This window comes from Canis lupus, chromosome 2 (genome assembly GCF_048164855.1).
Source record: "Canis lupus baileyi chromosome 2, mCanLup2.hap1, whole genome shotgun sequence".
In the NCBI taxonomy this organism is placed as follows: domain Eukaryota; kingdom Metazoa; phylum Chordata; class Mammalia; order Carnivora; family Canidae; genus Canis; species Canis lupus.
The window spans coordinates 67493262-67515795 of record NC_132839.1 but is presented as its reverse complement, the minus strand read 5'-3'; the positions used below and the strand labels follow the sequence as shown (position 1 = coordinate 67515795).

The 22534-nt window shown below is 37.3% G+C and overlaps 1 long non-coding RNA gene across 6 annotated transcripts in view; it reads left to right on the top strand.

Moving 5' to 3' along the window:
• Positions 1–22534, top strand: part of LOC140621086 (uncharacterized) — a 94944-nt gene that overhangs the window by 6218 nt on the left and 66192 nt on the right. For all 6 annotated transcript variants that reach the window (XR_012020807.1, XR_012020806.1, XR_012020812.1 and 3 more), the window contains exon 2: positions 4602–4669. This is a non-coding gene — a long non-coding RNA (uncharacterized lncRNA). The remainder of the gene's footprint in view (positions 1–4601; positions 4670–22534) is intronic.

The following is a 22534-nucleotide window of genomic DNA, read 5'->3' as shown; positions in this document are numbered from 1 at the left end:
CAGTTGGAAAGTAAAAAAGTCAGTCGGCCTTTGTCATAAACCATTACCATTGCTCTGCTTTGCTTTCCTCTCCTCTTTTGTCTTTCAGAAAGAATCCAGTATCTATTTAGACAATACCTTTTTTGGTGGAAGATTTTAAAATTACCTTTTGTAGCTATAGGTTAGTAGCACAAATCTGGAATTACTCACTATGTATCATCTATGCAATCTTGGTGCTCCCCTTACCTATTGACGTTAGATGATGAGTCAGATTTGTGACTCGACACAGCGTCCCTGGTGCTATAATGACTGGGTGGCCTAATCCAGTGCGAGTCTTTGCAGACTAGCAAAGAGGGATGTTTCCAAGGATGGTCCCATTCAAAGGCTCAAAAAGGTGAGATTATCAGATCAGTCCTTTGGAAACAAATGCCTCTGAATTTAAGGTACAAGTCACATTTCTAGATTACTCCTCCATCTCCCACGCTAGCAGCAAGCAAATGTACTGTTATGGTAATAGGACTGCACTGGGCTTGAGTAGAATTGGATTGGCAAAGATATTTTCATGGGTGATGAGATTTATACATTTTCATGAAACAAAACAAATAACTTTCTTCTTTGAATTGAGCTAGAGATATTGCAACTTCTACTCCCATAATCCACCCGTGCATCAGGAAGTCAATATTTTTTTTCTAATATTTGACAAGACACTCACTGTCTTATCCCTGACAAATCCAGGGAGACTTGCTGAAAGTTGCGTGTGTCAGGGAGGTGGGGAGAGCCGTTGAGGGATTCTGGTAATAGGAATCATGCTATTATTCCACTGCAAATGAGCCTCAGAGTGATTTTCTGGACATTCGCAATTGGTCAAGAGTAAAGATGGAATTCGAATCCAATTCCTCTGATATCAGGCCTTCTAACTCTGAATCCAATTTTCTGTCCTCTCCAGCTCTGTTGCTGCCTGCATAGAGAGTGTTCAATAAAGGTTTGCTGAACAGGATTGAATGGAACGGCAGGCCAGAGGGAGTTTTAGATCTGCCTTCCCAATAAAGACAATTACCTCTCGACCAGATTCTCAGCTTTCTTTTCTGCCTCTGAGTTCATTTGATAAGAGACTTGATTTGGGCTTGTTTTAGCAGATAAGTTCAGTTAATATTTATTTTAGGAAAGTGGGATTAGTGAAGATAGGTGGGGAATGAATTATACATTCTCTGAGCGACTGAAGATCGTTAGGAAAACATGCAGCTGCCAGAGATTTCCAAGTGAGACTAGCACAGAAAAGGCTGGAGGCAATTTCCAAATGTTCTGGTTTCTATTTATTGGAATCACTTTGGAAGTGGCAAACTGGACGATTGGGCTGTTAATCCAAATAAAAGGGAAGTTTTTAAAAGAGAAAGTGACACATCTTTAAATATGGAGAAGACAGCTTCTAAGGCTGGCAGTGCTGGCAGCGAGGGTGGGGGCACCACAGTGGTTGAGTGTTTTGTGTCCTCAGTAAGTGTAAGAAGCCAAGAAGAGGAGGGTGAGGTCAGGAGAACCAACTCAACCAGCAAAACAGGCCCTGGCAAGGGCAGCCATTTTAATACAGAGTCCAAAAACTGTACACAACTTATTTTGAATAATATTAGCACTGGGCTTTTTTCTCCAGTGGGACAATCTCCTGTAGAATAAAACTGGATGTTGAGGTTGAACAATAATAATACCTAACTGGTCATCCTTCATCCTCCTGACCCATATGCTAGACACTATGCTAAGTACTTTGCATGAACTAGCACATTTATTTATTTATTTATTTTTAAAAGATTTTATTTATTTATTCATGGGAGACACACACACACACACACACACACACACACACAGAGAGAAAGGCAGAGACAGAGGCAGAGGGAGAAGCAGGCTCCACACAGGGAGCCTGATGTGGGACTCGATCCTGGGTCTCCAGGATCACACCCTGGGCCGAAGGCAGCACCAAGCCAGTAAGCCACTGGGGCTGCCCGAAGTAGCACATTTAATGCTTACAGCAGCCCTATGTGCCAGGGAAAGTCATACCACACTTACAGACAGGGAGTTGTGCCTGGGGGCTCAGTCAGTGAAGCATCTGCCTTTGGCTCAGGTCATAATCCCTGGGTCCTGGTCATGCTCAGTGGGGAGTCTGCTTCTCCCTGTCCTTCCACCCCTCCCCCTGCTTGTGCTCTCTCTCTCTCTCTCAAACAAACAAATAAATAAAATCTTAAAAAAAAAAAAAAAAACAGGGAGGAAAACACACTAAAAATATGGTTTCTTTGCCCTGATTCATAAACCTGAAGTGGCCAAATCAGATCAGAATGCAAAATCAGACCCCATGGTGTTGCATTGTTACTGTGCATCATGGATCAGAGTACCTGAAAGGAGCATAGAGAACAAGTCACTTGAAGCATAAAATTTCCAAGGTCCTTTTCCATTACAGAGATAGCTTAATCTTTTGGAAAGGAAATATCCAGCCCTCATCATCAGAAGGGATTGAAGTTAAGAATCCTCTTCTTTTGCTATTTTGGACTAACTGACTCAGGAACAGGGCGATGTGGACAGGTGGGTAGGATCCACCAGGCTTACCAGTGAGAGAGAGCTAGTAAAAACAGGGGCAGGAGAAGGAAGATTATCTGGGTGTCACTCATTATTTACTCAATGAATATTTGTTGAGCACCTGCCATATGCCAGGCAATGTCCTAGACACCAGGACACAGTGCATACAGCAAATCCCAGCACTGTCACTGATTAGCTAAGCTGGGCATGTTACTTAAACCCTCTGAGCCGCTGCCCCTTATCTAATATGAATTTAATGAAGCTCAACTCTGAGGGTTGATGTGGGGAGAAAATAAGACAATCGTGTAAGATGCCTGGCTCATGGTAGAAACACATTTAAGTAGTATAATGCTATTTCTATGTGTCATTAAGGATTTCATTCACTTTAGAAAACCAATGTCCAGTATTTTTCATGGTATGATAAGGTATCATCTTCCTATGTGTCTCCTAAATATTCCATTGAATCTAGATGCTTCACCTTGTTTCCTGGAGGATGCTAAGTGTCAGTTGATTTCTTGAGTATTCAATCCCATGTTTCTGGGCTCTATTCACCCTCCTCCTCCTTCTCCTCCTCCTCCTTTCTTTCCATACAATATGGGTGATGTGATGTTTGATACTGTGTGTCAGCTTGATGTGGCCACATCCTGCCCAGACATGTGATCAAAGATCATTCTGAGTATGACTATGAAGGTGTTTTTGGATGAAATTAATATCTGATTTAACTTACTGAATCAGTAAGTGAAGCAAATTGTGCTTCTCCAATATAATTAGCCACAGCTAATCAGTTGAAGGCCTAAATAGAAGGAAAAGACTGACTCCTGAGAGTTAGAGGTAACTCCTTCCACTCGACTCCTTTGAGCTGGAACATCAGTTTTTTCCTGCTTTTTGTACTTGAACTGAATATCCATTCTTAGATCTCGATCCTGTACCTTTGGATTGGAACTTACACTATTGGCTCTCCTGGTTCTCAGACTGGAACTGGAACTCTGGCTCTCATAAGCCTTTAGTCTCTAGCTTCCTGACTCCAGATCTTGGGAATTCTCAGCCACCATATTTGCATGAGCCCATTCCTTATAATATATCTATATATAACACAAAATACTACATATATATTGTCATAATTACATATAAATACATTACACAGCAAATATATAATGATATTGTATATACTGATATATAATATATAATGCAATTATATAAATAAATTACATATAATTTATATTATAATACTTATATGGTATCTATTTTATAATAATTATGGAATATAATTGTATATGAATCATTAATCAAATTGTACATTAGTCACTAATCATATATCAATATAAATTAATCATTGTATTTCTATAGTTATATAAATTTGGCTCCTGAAAAACTTAACTACTATTGGGAAGCTGCTGACCAGAAGCCCTATTGATAACAGAAACCATAAAGAAATATTTTGTATGTTATATGTATTATGTACAATGTTCTCAAAATGAACTAGAGAAAAGAAAATCTTTTATGAAAATCATAGGAAAGAAAATACATGAATTGCATAGTACTGTATTTATCAAAACAAAATAAAAAAATCCACATACAAATGGACCTGCGTGGTTCAAACCCATGCTGTTCAAAGGTCAACTGTAGCTATGTAACATATAATATAGTTCTATTACATATTATAATTATACAATATGTAATAACACTGGTTCTATTTCTCTGGAGAACCCTGACAACACAGTTCGGGATGCTGAAGTAGAGAAATGGCATTTCTCCAAGGTTATGTGAGAACCCAGGACAGGAGACAGGGTAATTTCCAGATCTCCTGGCTCTGGGTTCTGGGCCCGTCCTGTAGAACTCTTCACTTGGTGCTGACTTTCAATAGTAAACAAGACTTCATAGTGAAAGAAAAAGGAAATGCAGATCGGGGGTCTTTGTCACAACATGCGATGAGGACCTCACTTTGGCAGTTATGACTCTACCTAGACTGAGAGAGGAAGGTGGCCCGACAATGATTGAAGTGAGGCGCATGCGGTGTGCCTAGCATGCTCACGCATGTTCTTTTCTTTCTCTTTTCTTTTCAGAAATCTGTCCTGGGCTTCACTGTAAGATGAGAATCCTGAGACTCAGTACAACCAATGCTGTAGAACTGGTAAATAACAAGGCCTCTTCTGCCTGAATGCAGACCTTGCATTCTCACAGGGACAGCAGACACACTCCTTAAAATTGGGCCAACGTGTGGATGGAATGTACCCAGAAGAGAGGGTCTGAGAGAGCCTGAGGATGTGTGAGACGGCTGGGTTCTGCCTACCGCCCCGATCCTAGCCTTGCATCTCCTGTCCTGTTGCTATTTATCACCAGCCCCATATGCCTGTGTGGTATACATGAGTCTGGGATGATGCCAGGGCCTGGCAGGCAATGCTTGTTTTACAGCCAAGCACACCTGCTCCTGCAGCCTGCCAAACCCTTTAGCTGCTGGCTGCTGGGCTGCATGATTATCTCCCTTCAGACCCCATGCCTGCATTCTCTTTCCATGGAAAAAAGAACACTTCTCTCTCTCTCTCTCTCTCTCTCTCTCTCTCTCCCTCCCTCCTCTCCCACCTTTCATCTCTCATTTTCTCTCCTCCTCTCACCCCCTCTCCTTCCCTTCTCTCTTTCTTTTTGTTTGGACTTTGTTCTTACTTTACAACAATAATAATACAAAAAGAAACAAAGCCTCTTTTGGATGCTTTTTTGCTGAAACTTGTAGTCAGGGCACATTCTATGCAAAAGTCCTGCACCTCTGGCTTCTACTTTTCCTCCCTAATTCAGCACCGGAATCCCTTTGCTGCTTTTTCTTCCTGCAGAATTTGTACCAAGTCTCAAACATTAGTGTTTGTTCTGACTGATGCTCTGCTGTTTGTCATGCAAATAGGATTTTGCTTCAAACATGATTTTAATTTGATGGATGTTCTGGTTGTTTGTCATGCAAGCAAGATCTTGCTGGCAGTATATTTTTTTTAGCCAACTCTGGTAACTCCCACATTCCCATAGTTACTATACTCATTTAGTCTTGTTATGTAAAGCCCAGGATTTGGGGGAAGTAAAACCACTTTGATTATATTCATTAAATTCATAATCCATAACATTTTCACATACCCATATGAATGCATCTCTATAACAAATTTTTAAATGGTTAAGAATAGCAATGATTTTTCTTTTTTTATGTATATACATATATGTGTGTACATACAGATGCAGGTGTAGGTGCATACATGTATCTGTACATGTATATTTCACTGCTATGCTTCTACGATTATTTCTTATTCATATTTATGAACATTATGATATCCTTTGTTTATTTTAAAAAAGAGGATATCTAGATCCCGGTGCCTAGTTTCAGATGCTGAGAGGAACATCGATAGTCAAAGTCCAGGGTTACTGGGATGCTGTGTGCCTGCATGGAAAGGTGTGAGGAGGCGATAATTGATGTAATGTCAGGCCCAGAGATGCAGTAGGAATAGACATGCCGGGGATGTCAGAGGTCACGCCCTAGCAGCAGGAGAGGAAGGCCTCATTAGCTCAGGATAATTTCATACTGAGGTAAGGCCACTTAAAGTGAATTCACAAAAATGGGACACATATTTTGAAGAAAATATTAAAAGCAATTTTGACTAGGGTAATGTATGATAAATGAAATAGCAATCATGAAAATAAGTTCATTTTATCATCTATTTAAAAATATTAGCCACAAATAAAATTATGACATAATTCTTAGGATGAACAACAACAAAAAAATAGGTCAAGTGGATTTCATTGTTTTGAAGGTGGATGCATGATTTTTATTAAGAGCATATAGTATTAGGATAATATATCCTTCACCTTCCAATTGTCTTTCATATCCTTCCTTAAAGAATACTGTTATTAAAAATATTTAATATTTTGTTCATTGTTCCAGGTGTTCTTCTGGATCTTTTGATAATCAAGTTATTCTCTCTTGAAATACTATGAGGGTGTCTTTTAAGTTTGTCTTTTCTTTGTTAACCGATTTAATTGCTGCTGTCTTGCATGTGTGGTTTTACAAGAGAATATGTAGTTCATTGTTATCACTTTCACTAACTTAATGAAACAGTTTGCAAATTTTGCAGCTCCCGCACAATTACTTTGCATTGTATTTTTCAAGTTGGGAGATACAATATCAAAGCAATGAATGCATTTATAGCATCTGGAAATTCCTGAAAGTCTAACCAACAAGACACCAAATACAATAGATCAAGATGGATGCTAGTGTTAGAAGGAGACGTGAGTGAGCAGTGACTCACTGGATACTCAGCTATTTCATTAATGAACATTCTTTTTCTATAATTCTCATAGAAACCATATAACTGTGGGAACAAGAACAGGAAAAATTGAGTTAACTTCAACATCTTTGGTTTAGAATCATGTCTAAATGCTGCACTAGATAGAGTAGAAGTGTGGATAGGAGACAGGAGGGAAGGGAGTGGACAAGGTCCAAAGATAGGGGAAAACAGCCAGAAGACAGAACTTGAGAGAAAATGGTTTCTTCCATAGGTTCTGGATAAGGCTTATATTTTCTGAATCTGGTTTCTGCTGGTGGCCGATTTAAAAGTGATGGAAACCTTAGCAATATAATGATGCCCTAGACTGGATACCCTGAGAAGCATACTGAGATGGAGATTAGTATGTAGAAGACTTTATCTTAGGGTCCACAACCATGGCAAGGACAGGAAGCATGCAGGATTTGGCAGAGGGAGAAGATACTTAGGGACACAGTCTCCTCAGAAAACTTAGCCAACCTTCTGAGGTTGGGATAACCCTTCAAAGTTGTCCCAAGTTGATAAGTGAGAGGTTCAAATCCAAGTCCAGTTCATACCCTCACATTGAGCAGTAGTGAGTACAGACAGTCCCAGGAGGGTGATGTGAGTTTGAACAGGTGCCTTTTGCAGTGGAAGCAATTTTTTTTAGGGAGCTCATGGGGGAGATTGCCTGCTGGCACAGTCCTTGAAGCATGGCATGATAATAATAATTTGTATTTCTTGAAAACTGACTATGTATAGTCATGAGTTCAAGTAACTTTGCCAGAATTCTTTTTTCTTTTCTTTTTTTTTTTTTTAAGATTTTATTTATTTATTCATGAGAGACACAGAGAGGGAGAGAGAGAGAGAGGCAGACAGGCAGAGGGAGAAGCAGGCTCCATGCAGGAAGCCCAATGTGGGACTAGATCCTGGGATTCCAGGATCTCACCCTGGGCCAAAGGCAGGAGCTCAACCGCTGCCACCCAGGGATCCCAAATTCTTTTTCTTAATTACCATAATAAAATTATAAGAAAAGTGCTATTATTAGGCCCACCTTAAAGATGGTGAAATTGAAGTCTAGTTAATAAGTAGAAGAGGACTAAGCCTACAGTTTATAGTCCACAGCTCTGCCTGGAGCACTATTTCTCAAACAATTGTCATGCAGATTGTCCAGGGAAACTTGCATTGGGTGCTCTAGTCCCCACACTGAAGGCATGGCAAAGTCACCCATTCATCAGTTCTGACCTATTGCTTGTGTCCTCATATCTCAATGCTTAATGCTTTCTATTGTCAGCCAACAAAATCAACAACGAAGTAGAGCTAACTGGAAATAAATAGTTTTGTTTAGAAAAAGTGTGATTTGGATTTTGGATAGAGGATTTCAGGGCAATGCCTGCTTCCAGAGAGGAGCACGACCCAAAATACTTTAGCACTTCTCTCCCACCCTGTGTAGATACTGTCTCTCTTTGAGAATGGAGAGGACACACTAAAGTGGGAAAAACTCAACGATGGATGTAGGTGATACAGATTTTTTAGACAGAGCTGAAATAATACAGACTACTCTCTCTAGAATGGATTTCCACAGGTCATTGCTCTACTAAGTGGATACCCTCAAAGTGAGGCTTTTTTGCTTTTCTGTCTGAGGATTCCTTGGCTTGTGGAAGTCAAGTGGCTCTATAACTACTTTCCTTAATCTCTATGAATATATTTCAGGTATGACAATCATATAAATCTTTCTCCTCAACTGTCTGAGCTAAATATACAAAAACTATCAATACTTACATAACAAACACAAGAATATATATATTGTGGGTCAGGAAGACAGGATATAATCACTAATTCTAATAATTATATAATTGTGGCTATATCATCATTTATGAATGACTTATGTTAGTCATTTTCACAATATTAAGCAATTTTGAAATAATGGCATAAAGGATGAATTCTATTACTACTTATGTCCTACTATGTGCAAAGGGATATGCAAAGAATTTTATACTCATGCTTGTATTTACTCTTCTAAACTTAAAAATAGATCAAGTTACTCAAGGACATTTGGATTTTATGGCAGAGCTAAAATTTTACAAGTGGGTAGGTGACTACAGATTTCTATTTCCTCTAGTCACATTGGCTCACTATAATCCTTATCAGTGTGGAGATAATTAAAACATTGTTATATGTATCTTCACCTCATAGGTCTTCTTTTTTTTTTAATGATTTTATTTATTTATTCATAGAGACACAGAGAGAGAGAGAGAGGCAGAGGCACAGGCAGAGGGAGAAGCAAGCTCCATGCAGGGAGCCTGATGTGGGACTCCATTCAGGGTCCCCAGGATCAAACCCTGGGCTGCAGGCGGCACTAAACCGCTGCACTACCGGGGCTGCCCTCATGGGTCTTCTTAAGTGTGGGAGGGGGCTCTTAGAGTTTAGGTGTTAACAACCATCCCTTGAGCTCCTATCATTGTCAGACATTAAACTTCCCACTGTGAAGGAAAAGATAAAATAGATACAGATCCTGCCTAAAAGCACTTTATAATGTGGAAGGAGATAGAACTTTATGATGTACAAGTGCTATGGCCAAAAATATAGCAAAAAATATGGCCCCAAAATATGGCTTATATTATCAAATTTCATCATTCCAATTACCTTGTAAGGTAGACAAGAACAAGTGTTATCTGCTTACTTTGGATTTTCTCAGTTTCCTCATTTGGAAAGTGGAGTTCCATTTGGTACAGTATCTAATACAGGATTCCCATATACTATCGTAAGTAGCAGACCTCACTTCTGGTCCACTGTAATCTCATGTGAACATACCCACAAATTACTATCATAAAGTAAAAAATACAATGAAAAAGTATCGCTGAAGTGCTATGATAGTTGTAGGCAGGTTAAGGAAGGAAGGAAGAGATGAAGGTAAAAAATAAAATACACAATATAAAATTTTCATTGCAGGTCTCTTATACAATGGACATTTTGTTTGTTCTGACTTTGCAGAGAGAAAGAGAGGCATGGAGAAATAAACCATTTTGTTCAAGATTTCATAGCTAGTAAGTGATACAGTTAGGAATGAAATTCAGACCCTTGCCACCCCCACTCCACCACTCGACACAGCCAGCCATGGAGAAGGGCATACAGTGGAAGAGGAGGTTAGTCCTGGGAATCAGGGAATATTGCAGTTTCAGCTCTTAGGACAAAGACTAAATTCCTCTTTTCTTCCTAAATGTATGTTATTGTGCAGATTGATGGCAGGCAGCAATGAAGATCAAGGGATTAGCTTTATAGTATTACAAAAGCTTTGGTCCTTTTCTTTTTGGTTCTGCTAATATCATTGATAATTGGATCAGACTCTGGATAGAATAGAAAATAAAGACAAGTGTGCTAGCAGAGATGTCTTATATTTCATTGCTAAATATAAATGTTAACAAAGAAAAACCACTTCCTTTCATTTGGGGAATCAGTGCTTGCCACACAAAAGCTTTAATACAAATCAAAGTAAAGTTTTATTTATAGGTAAAAATGGAGTGATCACAAAAGCAAAGCATAGAAGCTGTGGTAGGGTCTAGTTCTATTTTCTGGATATTTTTGGCTCTCTTCTTTTTGAGTACATGAAAGAATAGAACTTCTGATGCCTTTGAAGTTAGGTGGGACCTAATAAATATCTTTGGCCAATGGATCACGAGCAGAGGCGATGAGGGACAATCATCCAGTTATTAGTGCAAGGCCCTCCAGTTCTTTCTTTCTACTCAGTTTGTGAACTAATACCGGCAATGTTTGTGGCTACTTATTGGCTCAGAATTTTGAGTAATTTCCATGAGAAAAGACTCTACTCACATTCCCCACCCACCCCTGTGGATCTGCAGTGTATTTAGTGTAAGAAACACATGTTGGTATTTTAAAGATTGAGATGTGGGGGTCATTTGTTCTTGCAACATATCCCAGTCTAGCCTGGCTTATCTAGGCAAAGTTATGGGACAACACAGTATAAATGTTGGTATTCTTTCCTACAATCCTCTTTAGTATCATCCTGTGTGTCATTTTGAGGGCTTCTCAAACTTAAAAATATCAATCCTTGTAGCTAAAGAGTATCTCCTCTTTCTTTATCCTTAAATCATCTCTATATCTATCTGACATATTAGAGTCAGAAATAGAGTAATAAATCTGAAAATATTATTTGTGAATATTTAATTTTGGTTTCTGGAGGAATAAACTGGGAATAAAATCCACATTCCTACTATATGTGGAAAGCATGCTAGTCAAAGGTATCACTTAACACATGATCAAATTAATATTTTTAACTCTGATAGAATCACATGGACCAAAAACCACATCAGTCAGTGAAATTACTACAGAAATCTGACTTTCAAATATTGTTAAGTGATTTAATTTACTCTAGATTTTTCCATTCTGGGAAGCATAATAAAGCATGATGCACTGTACTTATATCCATATTTTGATATGAAAGTAGACCACAAAATGGTGGTTTTACATGACTTTAAACCAATAGTTCAAAATTGAGAAGAAAAGTTACAAAAACAAACAAAATTTCTAAGCAGTTCAATTAAAAAAAAAACAACAGATGGAAAAGATAACACTGTACTCTTTTCACACAAATCTCAGAGACAGAGGGAAAACAACCACACTTTCAACAACTTCTAAGACTATGCAAGAACATCTCAAAAATATATATCTGTGCATCAACCACTTAACTGTTAACAAACAAAAATAATAGCCACTAGGGATTGAAATACTGCAATGAGACCCCTTCTGAGAAATGGAATCCTAGGTTAATGACTCACAGGAGAAGCAATTCTTTAAAAGAAACCTTGGTAAACTTTAGGATTGAAAATAAATTTCCTTAGATCTAGAACAATAAAACTTTAAAAAAATCTCTGCTAAGGTTGTATGTTCAGCACGATTTATTTGCAGTTAATTTCAGACAGATAATTCCTTACAATGCACAACCACATGAAAGATAGCAGTTCACACACACACACACACACACACACACACACTCTAATCCTTCTTGATATGCCTTTTTATTTTGCTATGCATTATATCTCATTTTAAATTTCTATTTATTACTTAAATGTCTTGCTTTATTGGATCATTATTAAAAACTTCATCAGTATGACCTTTTCTTAAATTATTTTTGCTTTCCTATTTAATTCTTTTTTTTTTGTAATGAACTTAAACCCTTTTTGCATGTAAAGTGAACATAGGCACACTTAAGAGGATAAGTACATGTATATCTATTCTTAAATAATTTACATTTATTATACTTTGAATGCTTATTGATATCTTTGTATTTATTTCCCTTTATTTTACCCTTTCCACTAAGATCACCTGTCAATGATTGTTTAGAAATGTCTTGGTTATAAATGAGAAACAGAGGACAATGAGAGTGTTAACTTATTTTCTGGCCCTATGGGCATCCTGAGACCAAATAGCTTTTTAAACAGCCTTATTGTGCTTTTTAACTGATGTTGAATTTTCAATATTTGTAAACCTATTTTCTGTCTCATTTGCAAAGGAGATAATACTTGTACTCAGTTCTTAGAATCATATTATTTTAAATAAGTGGCTAGACGACATAAGGGTTCACTCAACGCTGGTTATCATAATTGCTATCTTCCTTCTCTTGTCTTTCTCATCATCATCTGTAATCTTTGCATCATTGGCTCCTTCATAATATTCAGATTCCCAAAGAGATGGAGAAAAGGAGGTAGTGAGAAAGAGAGAGAGAGAGAGAGAGAGAGAGAGAGAGAGAGAGAGAGATTCTTCTCAAAGAAGCCCTCCCTAATTACCCTTCTCTTGGCTATAATTCTCGGTTATCTCTATCTGAAAATGTTAAATGTATTTTTTTCATCAATCTCATTATTGTCTACCACCTCTAACTAGAGATTTGGTTCTGTGTAAGCCAAGGCTTTCTATTCTTTCCATTGTTCCGATGCTTAGGAAAGTGCCTAGACCTAATAGGACTTCACTAAGTATTTGCTGAAGAAATGAATATTGACTTGAAACTAAAATCTTTTAATTCTGTGGTCCATACTTTCTCCTGGTGTACAACAGTCCACAATACATACTACAGTTCTCCAGACTATCCAAAAACTATCACAATGTACTGAAATTATCAAAGAGAGAGTGCTTTTGATTGCTACATTTTGAGATGATGTTTTGACTGGGTCTTGGAGAAGGAACAGAGTTTTGTTTGGAGGAAACCAGGTAGAAGGAGATGATGAACATAGCATCAGCAAAGACCTGGAGGTATGAAAGATATAGCATTTTTTTGGGAACATTAAGTAGACTAAAGTCATTTGATCAGAGCAGTGAATTATAAAAGTGAAATATAGCTATATGCCAAACTAAGTCGGACATTCTTTTAATTATAAAGAATGTAGCTAATATCAAATAGGAGAGGTAGTTATATGTATCTGAAATGGTTGCAAGAAACAAATTCAACAGTGAGAGAAGTTGAGGATGACTTTTAACTTTTTTGCTGAGGGCTGATACTAATAGATGCTGGAAACACATGAGGAGAAGGGACTATTAGTAACAACTCCCACAAAGCATCAGGCATGAATTAGAGGAAGAAAATCCAGGGTCTCTAATATACCCCCATCCAAATATAAATAAACTACAGATTTATAAAGAATTATAGAAATCAAGAATATGACTAAACCATCAAACTAATGCAAAATCAGTGACAAATATCATAAAATATAAATCATGCTTTAATTCGATCTGCAATAATGTAAAAAATGTAACTTAAAAAATCAAGATAGAAAATAAAAAACGAAAAAAAACTATTAGCATTGATGATGTAACTTCTGTCTTGGTATCCATGTAAGTTGGTTTATGTTAACAGAAGCACAGATGTTACTTCCTTGGTTCACATTTTTCTTATTGTATAATTGTTTTCACATTCCAATATTGTACTTTGTAGTTCCTTTCTCAATAATTTTGGATTTCCTTAAATGATAATCTTTCTTTTTATTTCTTTAACTTTCCCTAATTTATAAACTAGGGGATCAATATCTTGCATAACTGACAACCCCGACCCATTTTCTCTATGGTTAATTCCACTCTCTTCCCATTTATGTTTTCTTTTCTACCTGGCTAGGGAATATTGGCAGAAACTGGACAGGAGTTACTTTTTCCCCTCCAAATTGGATACATGGCCAGCACCATGGACAGCACCACAACCCACATCACTGCCTTAATATTTAGTTGGACAAATTCACCTCACATATCTCTTTCTTCTTTGCTTTGCTCGATATTATTTCTCCTCTCACACGAATTCTAAGTGTGTACTCCCTCGAGCTAACCCATTGAAACCACAAAAAATATAGTTTAATGCCATGTCTTATCAGCTTAATTGCATACGTTTGGTTTTACTTATGTTTTATAATGTTAAAAAGTTTACTGGATCATAACTTGTTAAATAAAAAAAAGTACAAATCTTGGCAGGAAAACACTAAATTCGTGGGTGATGAGAAATATCATTTAATTCAATAGACATTATTGACTCCTTAACTTATAGTAAATTCTAAGGAAAGATACCAAGGGGAGTGAGGGGAAAGAGAGTGGGAGGGGAGAGAAGAGAAACAAGGAGAAGCAGATGAAGCAGAAGAAGAAGCAAGAAGAGTAGGAGGAGAAGAAGGAGAAAATAAAGAAGAAATAAGGGGAAATAGAAAAGGGAGAAGGGAGGGCAGGAGGGAAGGAAAGAAAGGAAAGAAGGAAGGAAGGAAGGAAGGAAGGAAGGAAGGAAGGAAGGAAGGAAGGAAGGAAGGAAGGAAGGAAAGATGGAAGGAAGGAAGGAAGGAGACAAACATGGAACAGGGAGGGGGAAACTAATTAGAGGGACAGAGAGGGAGAGAGAAAAGAGAAATAAGATTCAATCTCCAATGACAGCAGGAAACCTTATTATTAAGATAAGATTGGCATGTGTAAAATTATCTATCATACTGGATAATCTGTGATTAGTGCTAGAAAAAAAACTCATTTAGATTAGTTAGAAAAAGTGAAATTGCTAAGTATGAATCCTTTACAATTATATATCATGTTAAAACAAATTATTTTCATCTAGTCTTAAAATTTAATTTTAAATCTTTATTATGGCTCTGTAAGGTCTATATCTTAGATATCATACCCTATTTTGCAAATAACAGACATTGACACTCTGTGAGATCAAATAACCTGTCTCCATTCTCAGAGCCAGTAAATAGGAAATTTGGTTCTGCAATCTAAATCTCACCATCAATATTTCTCACTCTATGCTTTCTTTTTATATATTGTCCTTCTGTGATATTTTGTCCTCTTTTTAGCTTGAAATGTTTTGCTTATTAGCTTATCATCAACAATGTCCCCCATTCCCTGCCAAGAATAGAAGAATCTCTTGGCCTTGGTTTGTGAATATTTGTGTAATAAAATCTGTGTAAAAACACAAAAATAAAAATGAAACAAAACTTACCTTGTGAGACCACATGCTTTCATTAAACAAACTTTTAATTAGCATCTACAATGTGCTAGGCACTGTGCTAAGCTCCCATAATATAGTGTGAACAAGATAGAGCTCCTGATCTTTAAGAGCTTAGATAAATATGAGGAGACAAGGAATATTATCAATCTATTATAGAACCACAGGGCATATATCTGGAAGACACAGCTGTTAGTATAATTAAATACAAATGGTACCCTGTACATGTACAACCTTGAGAGTAAGTAACTTCTTGATTTTGTATCTTAGGATACTCCCTTGTCTCAGCCTTATGCTAGCTCTGATGGCAGAGATCCTTATTTTGTTATACTGCCTGGAATAGAAATGTATATCAATCATCAGCAATAGTTTTTTTAAAAAAGGTGTCATAACAGGTGGGATAGAAGAAATAATATAGTAAGTTATGCACAATTTATTATATTAACAACTTCCTTATAAGACCACAGTCCATGGTCCCTTTATTTTCTGCCAATCCCTTCTCTTAGGGTGACCTAAATATTTATTCCCAAATATTCTATCTTCATTGGATTGTCATAGTTTTCCATTGACCAGGACTATTTTCACGAGAGCACTAAAGTTACCCTAGTGACTTCCTTGGTTGCCATTCAGATTCTTCCTTTTCTCCATTGGGTAGAAGCAACTTAATTTCTTCCTAGTGAATGAAATCAAGTTCCTTGTGATAATCACCCTCTCTGTCGTTCAGTTCAGTAGCCAAATGATCAGGGTATTTTCTTGTCTTCTAAGTTAATAAAAATGTTGCTATTCTCTGTTAGGGAAACATTATTTTCTTAAGAAATACAATAATTGGAATTCAAAAATTCTCTAAAGGGGTTATGAGATATACAGTGAAGTGAGATTGGTCTCTCTGACTTTCACTTCTTTGTTCCCAGACCTGTCTATTCTGGCTTTGGGGGAAAATGACACCTCAAACTGGGATGGTTATTGGTTTAGATCATGTATCACTTTATGTAGGACAACATTAATACTTGAGGATGGCTTCTTCTAGCTAATACTATAAGTAAGCTTTAAATGGTTGCCCTGCTTTTAGGGAAGGAAGCTGTGTGTGAGTTCTACAATTCTATTGGACTACATGTCTATGGATGAAGGATTACATGATAAGACAAACAAATTGCATATGCAAAAGTTTTGCTTTATTTAATTTGCCGTATAGTTTCTTAGTTAGATAAGATGCTGTTTTGGACACTGAAGTGATGATTATGGCATTCTGTAAGTCCACATGTGGTTGTGCTGACAAAGCATGGGAGGCAGTCATCCTTATCCAGAATAATATTCTAAAATATCTATTCTCAAGAATAAAAATTACTACTGCCTCATGATGGAGGGCTTCCAATGTAATTCACTAGGCATTGGCCACTAGTTATCGCAGGAAATGGTGTTATATTTGGGCTTAATATTGGCATCCCCTGATGTCAAGATAGACATTCAGTCGTTTCAGTACCTGGATCAGTTGTGGTGGGGCTTAATTTATGTCTTTGTGCTCATGCTTGGGCTTCTTCCTGCCAACACTGTATAATGAGCCACAGAAAAAGCATCAGTATTTCTTGGGAAAGGGGCTGATATCCACAGTATAAATGATCTTATCTTACTAAGAACCTTTCCACAGTGGATGACCTCCTGTGGGCCTTTATGTAGTACAGAATATGTGTTATATATATATATATATATATCCAATCCAAAAAATCTATGCATACACTTCTTTCCCAGACCTTCTTGTCACTAATCTTGCAGTTTTGGTCTTTTACATTACCTAAAAGTAGCAAGCCAACAAATTGGCCACTACCATAAGGGTGTGTAGACTCATCACATCATCTTTCTTAATGGAAAAAGAGGGGAAAAAAACAGATGTGTTGCTCATAATTTTGCCAATGAAGAGAATTTCCATTCATCATTGGCTTAATAGCCACTTGTATTATTTGCTTCTTATGATGCTTCTTATAGTCTCTTGTTCACACCTATTTCCAGAACCCTAGGTTTACTCCAGACCCTATGGTAAATAATTATATAGGTATAATCTGCAAGCATAACACCTTGTGCTAGCACTGTAGACTTTTCACCTCTGAGGTTTCCCTGTTCCTGTTGAGATGTGAGGGATGAGTCAATGCCCACCCTGGAAGTGCAGACCAATTCAAACTCTGTGAATGTAACTTTAACCAGTGGAAGTTAATAGAGAGTGACAAAGGCTAACATCAATTAAGGCAATGAAAAATTATAGTTTCTCATCCAGTTTCCAGATTGAAGTTGACTCATAGACCCCAAGTCAACTGATAGAAAGCAGAGTCAGAACCCCTTAAGAAAAGACCCTGTAATGCCATCACAATTATAAAGTAAATATTTATCTCATAATTTTACAAAAGCATTTTTAAAGATTTATTTTAGAGAGAGAGCACAAGTGAGAGTAGGGACAGAGGGAGAGGGAGAGACAGCATCTCAAGCCAACTTCCCGCTGAGTGGGGAGACTCACACAGGCTTGCTCTCAAGACACTGAGATAATGACCTGAATTGAAATTGAGAATCTGATGCTTAACTGACTGAGCCATCCAGGCACCCCACAAAAGCCCTGTTAGCTTAGAGGAAAATTTTACTAAAAATATTCAGAGTTTTAAGACTACTGGATACAAAAGTTTGTATAATATCAGTGTGAAAGTGTCCTCATGGTCCTCTGATTAGATTGGGAGCCAGTAGAGGCAGAGCAAAAATGGAGTTTGGCCCAAGGCCATTTCTTTTTGGGTCTAATGAATCTGCAGACCTAGCTGCAGTTATATTTCTGGTTTCAAAATGTGTAAGTAATGACAGTACATTTAACAGCCAACACTCTTCATATTGGTTCTCTGTCCCATAAAATGAGGGTTATTATTATTGTGGTATATATCTTTTTTGACTCCTAATATTGACATATGACTAGTGATATAGGAGACTGGATAGGAGAATGGAAGACTGTAAGCAAGGAATTCTAGGCAAGTATATGTGCATGAATAAATGAGATTTTATCACATGGTGTAAGTCAGGGCTTTTTTTAAAGTGAGTGTGCTTTCGGGATCCCTGGGTGGCGCAGGGGTTTGGCGCCTGTCTTTGGCCCAGGGCGGGATCCTGGAGATCCGGGATCGAATCCCACGTCGGGCTCCCGGTGCATGGAGCCTGCTTGTGCCTCTGCCTCTCTCTCTCTCACTGTGTGCCTATCATGAATAAATAAAAATTAAAAAAAATAAAATAAAGTGAGTGTGCTTTCTTTTCCAACTTCAAGTAGTGAAGAGTCCTCTTTTTCATCACTAATGTGGCATATTAAGCCTATCACATACTAAGTTTCCATGTATAAATAAAGATCTGTTTCTGGACCCCTAGCCTATTTCATTGGTCAAATTTCTATCCTTTACCTTTCTCAGTACTAAACACACTCTCTCTCTCTCTCTTTTTATTGGAGTTTGATTTGCCAACATATAGTATAACACCCAGTCACCCCATCCCCCCGCCCACCTCCCCTTCCACTACCCCTTGTTTGTTTCCCAGAGTTAGGAGTCTCTCATGTGTTTCTCTGATATTTCCCACTCAATTTCTCTCCTCTCCCTTATAATCTCTTTCACTATTTTTTATATTCCCCAAATGAATGAGACCATATAATGTTTGTCCTTCTCTGATTGACTTACTTCACTCAGCATAACACCCTTCGGTTCTATCGACGTTGAAAGCAGATGGTGGGTATTCGTCATTTCTAATGGCTGAGTAATATTCCATTGTATATATAGACCACATCTTCTTTATCCATTTATCTGTCAAAGGACATCTCAGCTCCTTCCACATTTTGGCTATTGTGGACATTGCTGCTAAACATTGGGGTGCAGGTGTCCCAGAGATTCACTGCATCTGTATCTTTGGGGTAAATCCCTAGCAGTGCAATTGATGGGTCGTAGGGTATTTCTATTTTTAACTCTTTGAGGAACCTCCACAATGTTTTCCAGAGTAGCTGTACCAGTTCACATTCCCACCAAAAGTGCAAGAGGGTTCCCCTTTCTCCCTATCCTCTCCAACATTTCTTGTTTCCTATTTTGTTAATTTTCACCATTCTCACTAGTGTGAGGTTGTATCTCATTGTGGTTTTGATTTGTATTTCCCTGATGGCAAGTGATGCAGAGCATTTTCTCATGTGCTTGTTGGCCATGTCTATGTCTTCTTTGGTGAAATTTCTGTTCATGTCTTTTGTTCATTTCATGATTGGATTGTTTGCTTCTTGGGTGTTGAGTTTAATAAGTTCCTTATAGATCTTGGATACTAGCCCTTTATCTGATATGTCATTTGCAAATATTTTCTCTCATTCTGTACATTGTCTTAGTTTTATTGACTGTTTCTTTTGCTGTACAGAAGCTTTTTATCTTGATTAATTCCCAATAATTCATTTTTGCTTTTATTTCCCTTATCTTCATAGAGGTATCTTGCAAGAAGTTGCTGTGGCAAAGTTCAAAAAGGGTGTTGCCTGTGTTCTCTTGTAGGATTTGGATGGATTCTTGTCTCACATTTAGATCTTTCATCTATTTTGAGTTTATCTTTGTGTATGGTGTAAGAAAATGGTCTAATTTCATTGTTCTGCACATGACCAAATGGGATTTATCCCCGGGATGCAAGGCTGGTTCAACACTCATAAAACAATCAATGTGATAGATCATATCAGCAAGAGAAAAGAACAAGAACCATATGATCCTCTCAATAGATTCAGAGAAAGCATTTGACAAAATACAGCATCCATTCCTGATCAAAACTCTTCAGAGTGTAGGGATAGAGGGAACATTCCTCAGCATCTTAAAAGCTATGTATGAAAAGCCCACGGTGAATATCATTCTCAATGGGGAAACACTAGGAGCCTTTCCCCTAAGATCAGGAACACAACAAGGATGTCACTCTCACCCCTGCTATTCAACATAGTACTAGAAGTCCTAGCCTCAGTAATCAGGCAACAAAAAGAAATAAAAGACATTCAAATTGTCAAAGAAGAAGTCAAACTCTCCCTCTTTGCAGATGACATGATACTGTACGTAGAAAACCCAAAAGACTCCACCCCAAAGTTGCTAGAACTCATACAGCAATTTGGCAGTGTGGCAGGACACAATATCAGTGCTCAGAAATCAGTGGCATTTTTATACACTAACAATGAGACTGAAGAAAGAGAAATTAAGGAGTCAACTCATTTACAATTGCACCCAAAAGCATAAAATACCTAGGAATAAACCTAACCAAAGAGGTAAAGGACCTAAAAACTACAGAACACTTCTGAAAGAAATTGAGGAAGACACAGAGATGGAAAAATATTCTATGTTCATGGATTTGAAGAATTAATATTGTGAAAATGTCAATGCTACCCAGGGCAATTTACACATTCAGTGTAATTCCTATCAAAATACCATGGACTTTCTCACAGAGTTGGAACAAATAATCTTAATATTTGTGTGGAATCAGAAAAGACCCCAAATAGCCAGGGAAATATTGAAAAAGAAAACCAGAGCTGGGGGCATCACAATGCCAGATTTTAGGTTGTACCACAAATCTGTGGTCATCAAGACAGTGTGGTACTGGCACAAAAACAGACACATAGATCAATGAAACAGAATAGAGAATCCAGAAGTGGACCCTCAACTCTATGGTCAACAAATATTCGACAAAGCAGGAAAGACTATCTACTGGAAAAAGGACAGTTTCTTCAATAAATGGAGCTGGGAAAATTGACAGCCACATGCAGAAGAATGAAACTAGACCATTCTCTTACACCATACACAAAGATAAACTCAAAATGGATGAAAGATCTAAATGTGAAACAAGAATCCATAAACACTTTCTTAACTGGAACTTTACAGTATGGATATTATATCTCTTCTTCCAGTCCTCTCTTCCTATTGCAATTTTCTTATTGGAATTCTTTGTATGTATGAATCAATTTGGATTTTATGTAATTATTCATGGTATTGAGTCTTTCTTGGCATTTACGTGTGTATGTGTCCATTTGGGTCCAATCAGGAGCAGGCAAACCACACAGTGAGTTGAATGTTATTAAAAGTAAGAAAATTGAAGTTTTTATCAAAAGACTCCTGGAAGAATGTGAAAATCCCAGTTATGCACTGAGAGAAGATAGACATATATTTTTAAAATATTTTATTTATTTATTATTGAGAGACTCAGAGAGGGAGAAAGAGACACAGGCAGAGGGAGAAGTAGGCTCCATGCAGGGAGCCTGATGCGGGACTCGATTCGAGTACCCCAGAATCACACCCTGAGCCAAAGGCATACACTCAACTACTGAGTCACCCAAGTATCCCAAGATAGAAATATTTCTAACTATAACAAAGAATATGTATCAAGATTATACAATAAGAATGCTAAAAATCCACAGAAATAATATGCAAAAGGCATAAAGATGTATTTCATAAATGAGGAAACACATATTCAGTAAATATATGAAAAACAGAAGGGAGATGGACACCCTAGTTAACAAATCAGTATTACAACGGCACATCATTTTACACCTATTGGATTAGAAAAATTAAAATAAAATCACAATACAAAGCATTGGAGAGCCTTATACATTTTTAGTGAGTACATAAGATGGTAAAATCACTTTGGAAAATGACTTGATATTATTTCCTAAAGTTTTTAAACCTTTTGACCCAGAAAACCCATTCCTGTGATAATACTGAAAACAAAAGTCTTACTCATGCATAGCAGAAGACATCTATGAAAATGTTTATAGCAGTGTTATAATGAGTACTATGATGAATGTTATAATGAAAGCCTGGAAACAGCCTTAAGTCTGTCATCACGGGAGTAGATGAATAATCTGTGGAATAGTCACACAGTAATATTATCCAGGGTCAATGCTACAAAGTTGGATGGATCTTTAGTGCCATAATGCTAAAGAATAAAAGTAACTTTCAAAAATTACTCACTACTTGATTCTTTTAAGTGTGCATGTGTGTGTTTTGCTTAACATTTAGGAATATGAATAGATGGTGCTCTCCATAAAAAGGAGAGCATGAGAATTATAAATACAAGATTCCTATTGATATTTATACTTTGTTAGTGGAAGTAGAGATCTGAGCTGATGGGAGAAACTTGCACTGAGGTGTAAGTTTGTTAAGGTTCCAGTTTGGTTTTCCATTTTGGGTTATCATAAATTAGTTATATCATTGAAAATAGCCAAGTAAAGTTTAAATATAATTGGAGTAAA